Raw genomic sequence first — 16,031 nt, 5'->3', positions numbered from 1 at the left:
CTTGGTACTATTCATCTTCCTTCAGCAAAGGCAAAGCTTATGACACTTGTTGGTGTGTGTATATATATTTATCCAGTGCTCTCACAACAAAATTTTGATTTGAAGAGGGCACACAGATCTGATTTTTTTTTTTTTCTTTTCCAGTAACTAGTATAATAAGCACTGGTATTTTTGTATAAAAACAGAAAAATACAAAACAAAAGACTGAATATTATGTGGCATGCATGACATTAAAAAAAAATGGTGGTTTCAAAGCAATATGTACCCTGGTATGTTTGCCATATCCTAGAGTCCAGCTTAAAGTGCATCTGATCTGTGTTGCATTTTGATATTAATCTCTGTGTACAATGTTTTGCATGTAATTTATATAGTTCTTGGGAGAAAAAAAAAAAAAAAAGAATGAATTGTCAGTTAGCTTCTTCTGAGAAAACAGACTCCAAGCAGAGATATTACTCAAATCAGAAGTGGACGAGCAGTTGAGGGGTGGGAAAAGGGATACATATACAAAATTTAAAAATAAATAAATAAATAAATAAAACATGCTGGGGGTGGGGGTGGGGGAAATGGTTTTGAATCAATAAAGCTTTGGCTGTTGAGCAGAAACAATGCGCGAGTGCATCCAGAGAATAAAATGTGCCCACATGTAACTGTGACGTCCTCAGTGTGTCCACCAGCTTGTGAAATCAATCCCACATCTTTTCGTGGTGCTGGATGAATGGCTGAGCTTCCCATCTGAGCAAGGCAGAGCGTGCAAGTAGGGCCTGCAGGGTGGAAAGAGGGATGGGGCTCAAGAAGCAAGCCCACTGCTATGACAGAGTCCCTATAGGCAGTGTGGGTTTTCTCTCTATGCAAGCCTCATTATTCAGAGGCAGAGTATGGCTTCGTCCATTCAAGGTCCAGAATCAGTTGTCAAATGCTAGCCAAAGCCAGTGGCTCCTGGGCTATGTGACAAACTAACCCTAGAGCAAAAACCCTCCTTGTCCTCTTACCTGGTGCCCTTTCTGCGATGCCTTTAGGGTGAGTCAAGGCTATGATCTCCACCTTCTGGGGCTGGTGTTTGAGCTATGTCCTACCTCAGTGCTGAGACTCTTTTGCCTCTGTAGAGGCCCTTTGCCATGACACGAGTGACGATGAGAACTAAAATCAACTAGCCTCTGAAACGTTCTTGTTCCCAAGCACAGCTTTTTCACTGGATTGCTTGAACTCCTAGTTTTTGGCCGAGAAGCTATTGTTTCTCTGTGCCTTTAATAAGAGGCTTTCTCTGGAGCCAAGTCAGGATGGCAAGATTGAGCTGGGCAAGGCTATCGAGGAGGAAATTCAATCTTCCCAGCTGGGTGTCTGACCCTTGGAGCCCGGGCCAACTGGTCTGAAGCGGCTGTAAAAGCTTTATTTCACAGCATCGCTGTCTTCCCTGCTCGCATTCTAGGCACGGTGTTTCTGCTGACAGCATCTTCCACCTCCTCAGCAGAAGCTGCTTCTTTCTTTAAACGTACTATTCATCTTCCTTCAGCAAAGGCAAAGCTTATGACACTTGTTGGTGTGTATTTCCAGACCCCCAGCTACTGGCACTGTAGCGCATCTCTTATTCTTTGGTACAAAAGGTTCAAAATCTCTTAATGCAAACATTTTACCAGCACCCTGGAGCAAAAAAAAGAAATCTAAAAATCTTACCATCTTCTATTACAGACCTGCTGAGTGCACCAGAGTTACTCATTTTTATTCAGGCTTTCAGGGGCAACTTCAGTTGGTTTAGCGCCCGGATTGCCGTGTTAGCAGGTGTCAGTTTAAAAAAAAAAAAAACTTTTGAGGTCCTTTTTAAAATGAGACTGCTTTTTTGGAATTTAGGGCTGCGAGGTATGCTTGGTTTTGCTTTCTTCCCATTCCTTAGACCAGATCCATTCAGATTGTGAACAGCGTTCCCGGTCTGTTCAGGAAACTGGAAGGCAACAAGCAAAATGATGAGCTCCTTGGGCAGTCAAAAGAGCTAAATCTGGAGAGTGTTTTGAGTCAAACTTCCATGCTAAGGAGCACCAGTAATTGTTAGAAGTAGATGCAGAGGAACCTGCATGGCACTGGCTGTGTTTCTGAAGGTGCTAAAGGTGCGAAGTGACGATTCCTATCCATAGTAAAGAAGAGAAGGAAAGCTTGCACTTAACTACTGTTTTTATTCCCTTTGCCCAGCAGTCAAAAGCAGTAACTAATATGAGAAGCCAACTTTTCCTCTCTTTATTTTAGATTTGGGAAAATTCCCTGCCAAAAAAATATTTCCTGGAAAATTCACTAGTGTTTGTGTGAGTAAAAGGTTCCAACCTTTGATTATTAATTTGTAAGAACTATTTCATCCACTTTTGTCCAGAAGAGTCAGAAATAATTTGCACAGAAATGTGCAGCGTTTTAATGAAAGGATTCAGAATCACTCTAATTTGAACTTTATCTGGTCTGGTTGCAGGTTTTGTGTTTAGTGTCTTTAAAAAAAATAATAATTAAAATTTCTGACTTCATCTCAGAAAAAAGAAAAAAAAATGCTTGTGGCTAAATAAAATCTGTTGCAGCTCTGCTCATCGAAAAATCATTGGCTGTTAAATTGGACCTAAGTCGTCTTCTCTAACCTTTCATGATCCTGCAGCAATGGATGAGGATGGATATATGGATTAGGGAACAGCACGTGGTGGCAAACCTGTGGTATTTGCTACAGCGCAGAAAGAAAAACCCAATTGCTTCCAAAAAATCCAACTAATTCAAAATCCTTGGCATCATGCAGTCATGCCACTGGCAAAGTGAGCATTCCCCTGCCTCTCAAAGCTTGCTGTACCCTTGATCTGCTGTCTTCCTGCTGTTAATTGATTGCAACTCTACGTGCCTGATCAGGGCTACGAGTTGTTCTCGCTATGGAGATCATACAACATATACTGTGCACGCTTGTGTGTATAGATCTGTTTATCCTGTATGCATGTACATATGTCTGCATATTTGTGTGCTGGCCCCCAGATCACTCATGTTACAAAGCATCGGCCTCGAAGGCATACTCATCAAAATCTTTTGTAGAGCCTCCATTTTTTTCTAGTTCCCTCAAAATGAGAGAATTTTTACGTACTCTCTGTGTCGAAAAGGCAAAAATTCTGATTTTCACTGTCGCTCTCGCTAACTTTCTCTCACTCCCTCCTCGTGTGTGTATAAACACAGATGTGTGTATGCGTATGCACATCTGTGGATTTATATGCACTGGTATGTTTTTTGCTGTACAGGTAATAAAGACGGGGAAAGGTTTTTGTGTTTTCTTAATAGGTGAAGAAATCTTGAAGACCAGAGATTGGAACATACTGAATCTTAAATTAAAAAAAAAAAAAAAAAAGTTAAATTGTCCGGCTGTGGAAGATGGAGCCTCATTTTTGCAGCCACTTTGAATCACGAGTTCATCTCTAAATGCGCTGGGTTTTTTGTTTTTGTTTTGTTTTGTTTTTTGGTTTTTATTTTTTTGAAGAGCTAACTAACACTGGCTCTCTCCAGTCTGAGAGAGCATTCAAATGGACTTGCTTCCTCTATTAGTTATAAGCTGTTTAAAAGCACATCCTATGTTTGAATTGTGGATGAGAGGTTCCCTTGGCAAAGTGAGGAGGAAAATTCTTCCTACCCCTTTATTATTAATTCACGGATTCAGTCTTGGTTTGGCCTACAGGAGAAGTTAACTGGAAGTCTTTGAAGATCGATAACTTTGCTGAGGTTGTCCAGGTAGGTGAAATGGAAGACCCACAGTGCCTGGAACGTGCTGTTTAATGCGTCCTAACTGTGTTCTAGAGAAGTTATTTGTAGCCAGAGTTGATTATTGACTTGCATGTATGATCAGGTGGTTTTTTAAGGAGTGACTCCGTTTTCAGGCTTCCAGATGTGCTCCAAGTCATCTTATTGAGGATGTGGAAGAGAACGCTTGCTGACAAAGCTCCTGGCAGCTTTACGGAACTTTCATATTTAGTTAGTTCATGTAACAGCTGATTTCAAGGCTTTGCTCTCTTCGAGAGACTGATAACTTGATTTGATGAACTGAAGAAAGCTGGAAAAATGTTGGTTCCTCATTATTTTTCACTTGTTACTTTCTTTAGGGTTACTTTTCAAAAGAAGATTTCCCTGCTCACAAGCCAGTAGAAGACTTTCAGCCCAAGCAAGGGTGAAGACAGCTCTCTCCAAGAGCAGAGGAAGGCCCTGTGGAGAGAAGCTGAGCTTGTTAGCAGAACTCGTCGGCATGTCTAAACAAGGAGACGATTGCTACTTCTATTTCTATTCTACCTGTACCAAGGTATGGCTGGCTTTCCTTTGCTTTGCTTTTTTTCCCATTTTTTTTTCAGGAAGGAGTAGATTAGGAGGAGGAAGCACGCTGGTCTTTGGTTAACTTGAGAACCAGATAGATTCTGAATTCAGTTGTAGCAACATTAGGCAGCACCATGGCCATTTTTGAGGCTGTACTCTATTTTCCTCGTTGGTTTCCTTTTGGTTCCAGGGAGACAAATGTGCCTACCGCCACTGCGAAGCTGCTCTGGGCAATGAGACGGTCTGCAAGCTGTGGCAGGAGGGTCGTTGTTTCAGGAACGTCTGCCGATTCAGACACATGGAAATTGACGTGAGTGCCTAACGATGTGTTCTCAAAATCAATCAACAAAAGCATTTTTCAGTGCCGTAGGTGTACTGATTGTGCTTTTGCAGGATAGATTTGTTTGCTTCAAAATCATACTGGTTTCTGTTACCAAGAGAGGGGGTGGGAGGAAGCAGAGGAAAATAAAATCAATGCCTTAGGTATGTCTTAGCAAGATATATATATATTTTTATTAGATGCTGACAGTTTTCTCAACAGATGCAGAATAGCTGTTAAATAGACTGCTAAAACCTGCTGGAGCAGGGGGGTAATAAACAGGCTGTTCTATCGTCATGGGAGCAGGCTTGATAATGAACTCTCAGGTCTCTTCTGACCCACAGTCCTTCCGATAACACTGTTCTAGCTGCCTGGGGTAGGAAGTGGGGAAAGTTAAAGGTGCAGAAGAACTAAGTCTCCAAGAAGTAGTTCTAGACAGGGTTAACCTAGGCAATTTCAGATGTTCTTTTTCCCTCTGACTAATGCTAGTATAATCCTAGGTGTATTAGTTTAACCCACCCTCAACTGGTGTCTGAGAGTGCCTGTCTTCTCTAACTGAATGATGACAAATCTAAATGTGCATAGTGGTTGCAGCTTATGCAAACTTTGTGAATATGCCCAGAAATACTCCACTGAACTGAGAAACTGACCTTTGGAATGATGTTTCAGCACTGTGTTGTGACAGCTGTCATGATCTGGAGCTGCGCATCTCTTTGCAAGCCTCAGGTGCATGTTATCACGAGCTTTTCTTTCTTTCTGTCTTCAGAAAAAGTGCAGTGAGATTCCTTGCTACTGGGAGAAGCAGCCGGGAGGCTGTCAGAAAGCCAACTGTGCTTTTCATCATGCAAAGGGACGTTACATCGATGGACAATTCTTCCCACCAAGCAAGAGTGAGTTTAGGTCCTTTTTCTTGAAGCGCTGAAGACTTAATTTGGAGTATTACTTAGTGGGTGCCAATCCTGTAGGGGGCATCAGGTAACTGTTCATTTGTGAGTACAGGAAAAGGTCTGCAGTCATAGGTGTACTGCACCGAGTGTACTGCTGGTGTTTGTTTTCTGCTTTCGTGCTCAGCTTCTCTTGGCTTTGTGTGATGTTTGCCTTGCAGTTTGCTTCCCGTTGTTTCATCTTTTGCTGGGTGGTAGGGAGATGTGTTGTTGTTCGAAGGGAAGTCATTGTTGACGGTGTAAACAGTGATGGGATGGGCAAAAGGAGATGATGAATTCATTGTCTGTGCGGGTTATCTGCCTTTCCTACCACCTCTTTGCTAAATTGTGGTCAAAGTTTTAAACTGCCATATTACCGATGATCCTCCTCTTCCTCTAGCTAAACTGCCAAGTCCGCCTGAGTCCGCGGACGATGCTTTAAAAGTGGCTCAGATGTCACTGCAGCAAAACAAACTTTCTGTCCAGTCAAATCCCTCTCCACAGCTAAGGGGGTGATGAAAGTGGAAAACTCTGAAAATGTCCCAAGCCCTACACACCCTTCAGTTGTAATCAATGCTGCAGATGATGATGAAGATGATGATGGTGAGCATGTTTTGGTTCTTGGAAGGAATTTGTGCTGTAAATGATTGTGTAAATCTTTGGTTCTTGAAGGAATCTGTGCTGTAAAGGAATGTAGAAATCACAGATGACCTGAGGTCTGACTAGCGATAGGGCAGGCAGTGTGGCCAGGTCACTGGTGGCTTTGTCTGGCAGTCAGTGGACAGAACCTGAAACGTTGGAGGAAAGCTTAGAACCACTCCTGGCTTTAGCTGATCTGTTGTGTAAAGTTCTATGTGAAACTAGGAAGGAAATTTCTTTTTTCTGTCTGAAGAGCAATGTGTTGTGTAGTAGTTAAAGCTGCAGAGAGAATCTAGAGTCCTAGATGTTTTGTCCTAGTGTATTCTACTTAGGAGTTCATCAGGTCAATGTAGCTCTTTAAAAAACAAAACAAAACAAAAGAGCAACAAAGTTTTTTATATGAAGCATGGGCTGAAGTGTCACTGCATGAGCTACGTAATCATGAACAATCTGGTCTATGCATAACTGAATAGATTTTTCCCCTTCAGACCAACTTTCTGAGGAAGAAGAAACTAAAACTCCCGTCCAGTAACCAGCTGTGGAAGGCAAAAATGGATTACGGGTGATTTCCACTCGCAAAGGCCGTTCTACTGCTACTAAACAAGGTATTCCAGCACCTTAGTAGGATAAATCAGAAGAACTTGACAGTTAACTCAAAAGCAGTGTGGTGTAAAAACACAACAAAATGTAGGGGTGCTGAATGGACTTGGTTATTTCCATGATCTCATTTCTGCCATGAATACCATCATGTGCCCATTGGGTCAGAAAGGTGAACTCCTTTTCTTTACTTTTGGAGAACAAAACAGGGCCACAGCATGGAGTTGAAATGGCTGCACGTGCAGCCTTGCAACCACTGTTGATAAGCCATATCTAACGATAGAGGGATCTAATATCGTGTAAATGGATTAAAATTAAAACTACATTTTTAAGCCTGAAGGATGAAAGGAGGGGCAAAATGCCCTTGGTTCTCTGGCTCTTTCACTTGTGAGGAGTGTTGACAGGCTTTATTCTAAATACTTCAGAAAGTTGCTGAGCGCTAAGAAGCCTGAGGAGCTGTGGTCCTCAGTGAGTGCCTCTAAGCCAGTCTCATGAACTGTTTCCTATTTTCAGAGGGCAATCTGAATTTTGGAATAAAAACACTTGAGGAAATCAAATCTCAGAAGATGAAGGAAAAAAATAAGAGACACAGTGGTGAGTTAGTACAGTCAGTACTTTAGGTGTTAGCTGAGCACGTGTTTCGATGATAGATGGTGGCAAATAAGCATGTTAGTAATAGACACAAGGAGACAGCGTGTGGGAAGATGCTCTTTTCAAAGTTCTTGGAAATCTGTGGCTTTATTAGTTTAGTTGAAGATGGAAGTGGTTCAAGAGGAACTGAGTTGTGTTTTTGGGCTATTCAGCGTATTTTCCTTGAAACAGTAGATCACCGTATTTAAAGCTATGTGGTTATTCCACAAATGCTTGAAAGTCTGCTCCTAACGTCAGCCTAGAGTCCTAAATTGTGATGTGCTGCTCATTTCTTTGTGGTGTTTGAACATTTGCCAGTTAACTGTAAATTCATGCATGTATACAAAGCTGTACGCAGACCAGGAAGCTGCTGATGCTCCAACTGAGTTTCTGGGTGTGCATTATGCTCCTCTTAACATGTGTGTTGGGGGCTTACAGCAGTGCTTACAGTAGAGCTATTTGACCTGCAGTGTGGGTTAAGGTGGGTAACATAGAAAAGGGATTCGGTGTTACTGAAACACTGGATATGCTACTTTTATCATAGTTAGCTTTGTTACATCATGTCTAAAACTAGACTGAAGCTCTTCAGGGCATTGTCCTGTCTTCTGTTTCTGAGAAGTACTTAAATGCTTTAGGGAACTGAAGCTAGAAATACACCCTTTTGTTTCAGTCATTTCACAGTTTAGCTTTCTAAATGTCTCTTTGTTTATCAAGTCTTTAGGGTGGAGTAAGCTCTGTGTACTTACAAATTGCTGCATCAGACATGCTAAAGCAGTGTTCCATGTCATTAGTGGGACCGACTTGGTCTTATCTGTTGTTTTAATATAAAAATCTGAAATAATCCATTCACGTATGCTGACATGGTTTGTAGAAAAGCATGACCTACAAATGAGTAAAGCACTAAATAAATAAATAAATAAATTACTACTTGCTAGAAATAACCATTGCTATAATGTTGCCTTAAAATTATATGGTACATGTATATAATGCTCATCTTCTGTTGGTGATGCATGAATCTGAGTAACAGGTACTTTTGGCTGCAGGAGCTGTGTTCACAACTCTTACTGCTTGGAGCAGACTGCACAGAGAGTTGCACTAACAGCCTGCTAGTGATATGCAGATCAGAACGTTTGGGAACTGGGTCATTTATGGGAGCTGTCAATCCATGCCATGATGGTGTTGCAAGTTGGATTATTGAGGGATCTTTTTGTAACGGGGTTACTTACTTCCTTGACACATTAGTGAAAGCCTTCTCTCAACACTATGGCTCTTGCTAATACATAACACAAATGGAAACAATTTCAAATACTTGCCAGCAGGCTTTGCTTCCTTTTACCTTCATGCGGATTTTTCCTGTAGCCTATGTAGTAGGGAATATTGTGTTCAGATAAATAGGGTTTGGGCAACAGGCTGTTATTTACTTCCAATATTTTACCGCACTTCAAAACTCTTCCTTGAAAACTACTGTAGAAGTTGAAATGATGCTTCAGGTCATAGTTTGATCTGTGGAATTATGAAACTCCTTGTGGTATTTGATTAAGGAGGCATTGGGGAGGCATTGGGGAGGCAAGGACAATCCCCAGACAAGGACTGTATATCTCGAAACAAGACGCTGCAACTCATGATAAGGAAGCGGCAGACGGACAGAGAAACAAATGGAAGGACTATAAATCTCAAAACTGGACATTGGAATTCATTATAAAGATACAACAAATGGAAGAATTAGCAACAACCAGCGCTTGCAATTAAGAAACATGCCAACTCAGCAGATTCCTGACCAAAGGTGAAAAGTACACTGTGAGGAAGTCTCAGGGTCTTCCTCCCAAAGACCCCTGCCCACGTCCCAAAGACCCCTGCCCACAATTCTTGGGAGGCTCTACGCAGGGGCAAGGTGTCAAAAGGCTAATTAGCATGAGAAGCGAGGGAAGGCAGGGATAGGTAAGGAATATGTATAGGCGCTTGTAGAATATTGATAGATTGATTGTATAAATTCAAGACTGTTTTCCGCCTTGGGTATGCACGATAGGTGGAGAGATCCCCTGTGCATCATCCAGCGCGGCAATAAAGACTATACCACTTCAAGGAATTTTGGCTTTGATCTTTGAATCATATTTGAACACTTTCTTTCTGTGATCAAAAAGCTTCCTTAAACACAGCCTCAAGCTCAATTACACCAGTGTGTTTTTAATTTTCTACGGCTGGTTATTTCTATAGCAATACAGAATAACACTGCTCATAATTCCTGAGGTGGGGGGAACTATACCAGCCTCTGAAAGGGTGCTAGCAAGCACCTCTAATTAGCTGAAAGCTTTTGAGGTATCAGCCCATTGTTTTTTCAGGGAGGGGGGAATGGGAGCCATACTTTGAAACTGAAGTGCTAGGTGCTTAATAAAATGGGTCTGCCAGAATTGTAGGTGTGGTGCTAAAATATGAAGCCTGGCATGGTGGTAGGCCTTGGTGAATCACTGGATCCATCTTTAGGTGTTGCAGAAGTGGGATAATTTGATCCTGCTGTAATATGAATAGTATTGAAATGTCCTACCAACTGAATTAGCAATGTTAACAACTATCTGCGACTCAACTAGAAAATAACCTGCAATCTCATGTATTTGCAATTCACTTTATAAACTCATTGCCACCCATTATGATGATGATGATGTAGAAACACCGAATTCAGGAATAAGGTTTTGTAAATTGATATCATGTTGTCACTGTAGTATTTCAGTGAATTGGAACAGCAGAATTCCATGGGTAGTACTTGTTAAATGTACTTGTCAGCTGGGCTCTTAATTGCATGCCAACTACGATAAGACAGCAAAGGTATACTTACTGGTGTATTTATATTGGTGTATTTATAGACGAAAGAAGGGAGTTTGCAGCCACTTTATGTACCTGTGTAGAGGTTCAGCTGTGTGTAATTGTTTTCAGATTGTATGTGCAAAAAGAAGGATTTGGCAGCATTAGCCACTGCTGCCACTGTACAAATAAAGACTGTTGTGCCGTTGTACTGTTTACATTAACTATAAATACACCACAGTAGAGAGAGACTAGAAATTCCAAGCTTTTACTGAAGAGTCATACTATAGTTCTTTTTTTTTTTCTTAAGCCAAGCACAGCAGGGAGTCTGCAGACAAAACTTTGAGTGTTGTCTGCTTTAGAGCAACATCCAGCATCATAAGTTCTTGTGGAACATGACTGAGCACTTTTATCTGGTGCTTTTTCTTGCTGTAAAGATGCACCTGTAATCTTTTCTCTGAGCTTCAAGTTTCAACATATTTTGTGTCCAGCTAGTAAGAGCATGAAGTCTCTCAACTTTAACTAATTTCCTCAGCTGGTTAACTATATAGTTATTTAGCATTAAAATATTTGTCAATGTATGCACATGTGTGCATATGTGCACAGTCTTGTCTGCATAAAAATCCAAATGTATCCTGTTCTGTCATTTAAAGAGTGACAAATATGAATTACTTATGATGTAGATATGATTGACCTGTATTTTCTAGATACATAGTTGTGGTCTGATCAGCTAATCTGAATATCAGCATCAAGTAAATTCACAGCTCAATGGCCGTTTTCTCCTAAGATGACCAGCTTCATTTTCTCTTCTTTTGAGAGAAATGGAGTTGAATAACTTTGTGTGACGAGAATGCTCTTTTCTGTAACCTTTTTGTCTCCTGTAAACTTAAGAGTAGAGCATGGTTCTTTCATCTCTGAAAAGTGAAATGACATATTCCTTTTAAATCATTATTTTGGGGAATGGTCTCTGCCATGCTATTGTTGCATGTTGACATACCTGAGTATATATGGAGCACCTATACAATTTTGGACTGGATAAATTCTGGAGTTAAGTGGTAAAGAGAGCCTGTGGAAACTTCTGCAGAGTTTCATGTTCTTTTGTAATAGTACTTAATAAGGAACAGATTTGTAGGTTATCTAAGCAGATAACTCAAGAACTTGTTTCAAACTCTAAAGATCCCTTTTGAACAGTAATTTCAAGAAGTATGTATTATCTCACTACACCTCTGTCATAATATGTCAGCATATCTAGATGTCTGTTTTCTATGAAATTTGTAATCAGAGATGGATATCATCACTTTCAATACTCTGCTAATTGACCAAACTCTGTATGGAAAAACTGCAGTTGGACAAACATAGATATACCCAGGATCTAGCTTTAATGCTAGGTAAATGATTTGATCTTTAGAATGGTGTCCCAGGGATGTACATGTTGCTTTTAGCTACAGGCAACAACAGAAGGCATAAGTGTTACTTAGTTCTGTTTCCTCCCAACGTATCCTCTGTGTCTTGCTGTAAGAACAGGTGAACTTGATGTTTGTGGACGGTACCAGCTGAAATGCTGGGTTCACCTCCCTGTGGAGAAAACTGCTTGCTGAATCTCCAGTGCATTGCAAACAAAATTAAACTTCTTGTAAAAGAAGAGATAAGGCTGCTTACCCCAAACTGGAGCTTGCGTATGTGTATTATCTACTTCATTTTTAAATTGTGTTTGTCAGGCTCTGGGGATGGCATCTGAAATAGTTTTTAAGCACTGAATTATTCTATTCTATTCTATTCTATTCTATTCTATTCTATTCTATTCTATTCTATTCTATTCTATTCTGTTCTGTTCTGTTCTGTTCTGTTCTATTCTATTCTATTCTATTCTATTCTATTCTATTCTATTCTATTCTATTCTATTCTATTCTATTCTATTCTATTCTATTTCCACCCAGAACATGAAGACCAGCTTCTTGTAGAGCCACCTTTTTTCCACGAAATCTCTCAAGAGCGAATGTATTAGCCTAAAATGTGTTTGGTAGACAGTTTTTTTTTTTTTTTTTTTTTTTTTTTTAATGTAATTCTTCTTTAGTTACCTAAGGTAATACAGTGTAGTCGGTTAAAATATAAATAAATTATACTGTATCTTTTTGATTTCTCCCTCATTCCCCCAATTCCAGCCCTGTCTTATGCTTTCTGAGCCAAAAAAAAACACTTCTGTGGTTTAATGATATGAATTATTGCTTGTTTGATCAAACAATGTTTTCATTCTACCTTCTGTGCTACTTTCCCAGGAAACTGATAATTAAAAGAAGCCAGCTCCCTAGAATTTCAGACATGGCAATGGAATCTGCTCTAATCAGTTCAGTCCCTACCACTGCATCTCGTTTTGCCTTACTACAACTGGAAAGTGATACTGATTCAGAGCCTGGAAAAGGCAGAAGTGGCCGACGTGCTGGTAAATCTCTAGCTTCAGGGTGTAGATCTATAAATGTGAAGAAAAGAGAGAAAAGAAGAAAAAGGAGAGAACAGCAGCAGAGTGAGGCCAATGATGTAAAGGGATTGTATTTTCAACAGTGAGTAAGGTTGTTGTCTCATCAAGAGTTTTTGCTGTCCCTGAAAAGTCATTGGTTTTGGTTTTCCCTGTGAAAGAAGAACTACTTAATCGCAGATTACATCTTTACATTGTCCTGTCTTATGTTTCTGAGAAGTACTTACACGCTTTAGGGAACTGAAGCTGGAAATACACCTTTTTGTTTCAGTCATTTCACAGCTTAGCTTTCTAAATGTCTCTTTGTTTATCAAGTCTTTAGGGTGGAGTAAGCTCTGTGCACTTACAAATTGCTAAAGCAGTGTTCCATGTCATGAATGGGACCGACTTGGTCTTCTCTGTTGTTTTTCATATACAAATCTGACAGAATCCGTTCGCGTTTTGCTCCTTGAGCTCTGTCGGCATTGTGTCTACAGATGTGTCTGTGTGTGGACGTGTGCCTGGGCACCCCCGGCGGCTGCTGGGCCAGCAGCTGCGAGCAGTTGTGAGCGTGGCTCGCCTACTTGGAGACCGCTTGTGTTTGAGGGAAAACTCAGCCTTTACCACTGAGCTCCACCGGAGCCGTAAGGAGACGCTCTCCTCCATGACGAGCGCGGCGATGGAAGCCGCATTTCGCACCCCTGCTTTGACCACAAGCAGACGGCCCCCTCCACCCTCCCCAGGACTCGAGGGCGAGCTGTGCGCGTCCCTGGGGGCCGGGGGCTGCCCCCCGGTGTCCCCTCACACCCACCCCTCAACCCCCGCTCCGCCCGCGCCCTCCTGCCGCGGGGGGCCGCTGTGCGCGGCGGGGCGGCGCCGCCGAAGGTTGCGGCCGTTGCCTAGCGAGGCGCTGTCACCAGCGGCGCGGGCGGCCCAGGCGCGGCCCGCCGGCCCCTCAGCCCGCCCGGAGGCTGCCTCCCGCCGCCCGGAGCAGGTTTGGAGCGGGGAGCGACGGGGCCGGGGCTGGGGCTGGGGGGAGCCGCCCCACAGCGCCGCTGAGCCGGCATTTTGCTTGGTGTTTGTTTGAGGAAGTAGGAAATGGGATCTCTCCCCTCCTCCGCCCCTCCCCTCCCGCGACTGGTTTGGGTGTCATTTTGGGAGGGGGGGCGGGGGGGGGGAGTCAGTAAGTTTTCAGTATGTGCTCGTGATTGCCGTGCCCTTTCTGAAATGAGCAGGATTTCAGGCTCTTGCTTCTCTTTCTTGGCTTCCCTTTGCTCTGTTCTGTACAACAAGGCTTTTTGTCAGCTTCCAAAGTTTCTCAGCTCTGAATGGACAAGCCCTCAATGCAAATGGGTGTGAGTGAAATGCCAAAACTCTTCTCTTTGCAACCACAGAAGACTTGTGTTTCAATCTGGTTGCATTTTCATGCAGGCTGAATTTGATGTGCTTAGCTGGTGAGTTCTGCCAGTTGGGTAACAGAGCAAAAAGGCTGCGTGGGAGTTGAGCAAGAAGGAAGTTCAGCAAACTTTCCTTTGCATGGCAAAGCCTCCTTGACTGAGAATCAGCAAGAGCAGAAGATGTGTTTGGGATCCGGCAGCATTTGATACCCATCGAGGCTTTGGAGTGTTTCTGGTAGACATTTGTAAAGAAATCCTATTCGATGCTTCTTCTTGTGCTTCAGAATTAATAGATGGGGGGCAGTATAAGGAACCATGGTTGCTGAAATATATAACTAATAAAAAATAGTTCCATATGGGCATAAAGAGACGGATTAAAATCAGAGGAATGCTTGGTGTGTAGTAATCACAACTATTTAAAATCATACCCACCATGTAAGCAACACGACAGCTTTCTGTGCTTCTGAAATTCTAAATACTTGGCCCTTGTAAGCAGAAGATGGCTTTCAAGCACGTGTGTGTCTATAGGTATAAATTCAGGATAAAAAGGTTTTGTTTGAATAATTTCTGTTGCCTATGCATCGGTACTGTAGCAGTGAGAAAATAAGGTTCATTGTAAGTCTATGCTTTATCAAGAGTTCATTAACAAGATCTTACAATATTGTTGCTTCATCCGGCAGTATAACATCCAAACAGAAAGTCTGACCACTTTCAGACCAAAGGTTAAGTCTGCTAGCTTAGAAGGTAATAGAAGCAAAATTAGTTTCTGCACTGGTTTAACAGTTGTTAACATATCTGCTTTTTTATCACAGTTCCTTTCCAGGGTGTAATGATGCTTATGTATTCTTTGGGAAACTCTTCAACATTCTGTTTCAGCAGGGAGTTAATTCTTTATTATTTAACTCGGAGAACATTTTTTCTTAGGTGCAGAAAATTGCAAATGAGGTGAACAGAGGAATTGTAACAGATCTCGTAATGACTTCCTGAATACTGAGTGGGGAGCACAGAGATGGAGGCCGGCATGGAGGAGATCCTGGTTAAAGTTGCAGTAAGGGTCAGACCTCTGCTTTCCAAGGAAGTACTTCATAACCACCAAGTATGCGTGAGATTAGTCCCAAATACACAACAAATAATCATTGGGAAAGACCGTGTCTTCACTTTTGATGTTGTATTTGGCAAAAACTCAACCCAAGAAGAAGTTTATCCAGTTTGCATTAAACCTCTTCTAGTGTCTTTGGCTGAGGGATAAATGCTACAGTATTTGCATACGGACAGACAGGTTCTGGGAAGACTTACACCATTGGAGGTGGTCACTTTGGTACGTTGTAAAAAGTCTTTTTTTGTGTGTGTGTGAACAATGTAGTTCTGCAAATTAAGTATTTAATACATAACAGATGATGCTTGAGAATTTTTAAGAGATAATGAAAAAATGTATAGCAAAAAAAGACATATATATTCCAAAGTTTATGTGATGGTTGTGTTCTAAACACAAATTCTGTGTCCGTTAGGCTATACCAAAAGTATGAGAGAAAAAAAAAAATAAAAAAAAATTAAAGTGCTCTTTCCCATTCTCTATTCTAACAGGCAACTTACACTACTTTCTGAAACACAGTGCTTTAGAAATTTTGGCTACATTTATCCTACTTAGAAAGTATCTGCTTTAGGTAATTGTATGAAGCAAACTCACTCTTGGACTTTTTTCAGAGTCTGACAAAGAGATTTCATAGATAAATTTCATGGAATAGAATCCTAGAATGGTTTGGGTTGGAAGGGACCTTAAAGATCACCCAGTTGCAACCCCCCACCATGGGCAAAGATGTCACCCACTAGACCAGGTTGCCCAGGGCCCCATCCAGCCTGGCCTTGAACACCCCCGGGGATAGGGCATCCACTGCTTCTTTGGGCAACCTGTGCCAGTGCCTTGCCACCCTCTGAGTAAAGAATTTCTTCTGAATATCTAATCCAAATCAACCCTC

General features: G+C 41.7%; 1 pseudogene; it reads left to right on the top strand.

Annotated features, from left to right (window-relative positions):
* Nucleotides 1–1,495: 1,495 nt before the first annotated feature.
* LOC137859310 (kinesin-like protein KIF27) overlaps nucleotides 1,496–16,031 on the top strand; it is a 32,316-nt pseudogene continuing 17,780 nt past the window's right edge.

Source organism: Anas acuta, chromosome 7 (genome assembly GCF_963932015.1).
Source record: "Anas acuta chromosome 7, bAnaAcu1.1, whole genome shotgun sequence".
Taxonomy (NCBI): domain Eukaryota; kingdom Metazoa; phylum Chordata; class Aves; order Anseriformes; family Anatidae; genus Anas; species Anas acuta.
Note: the sequence above shows the minus strand (reverse complement) of the source record. Positions and strands in the feature narration are given on the sequence as shown.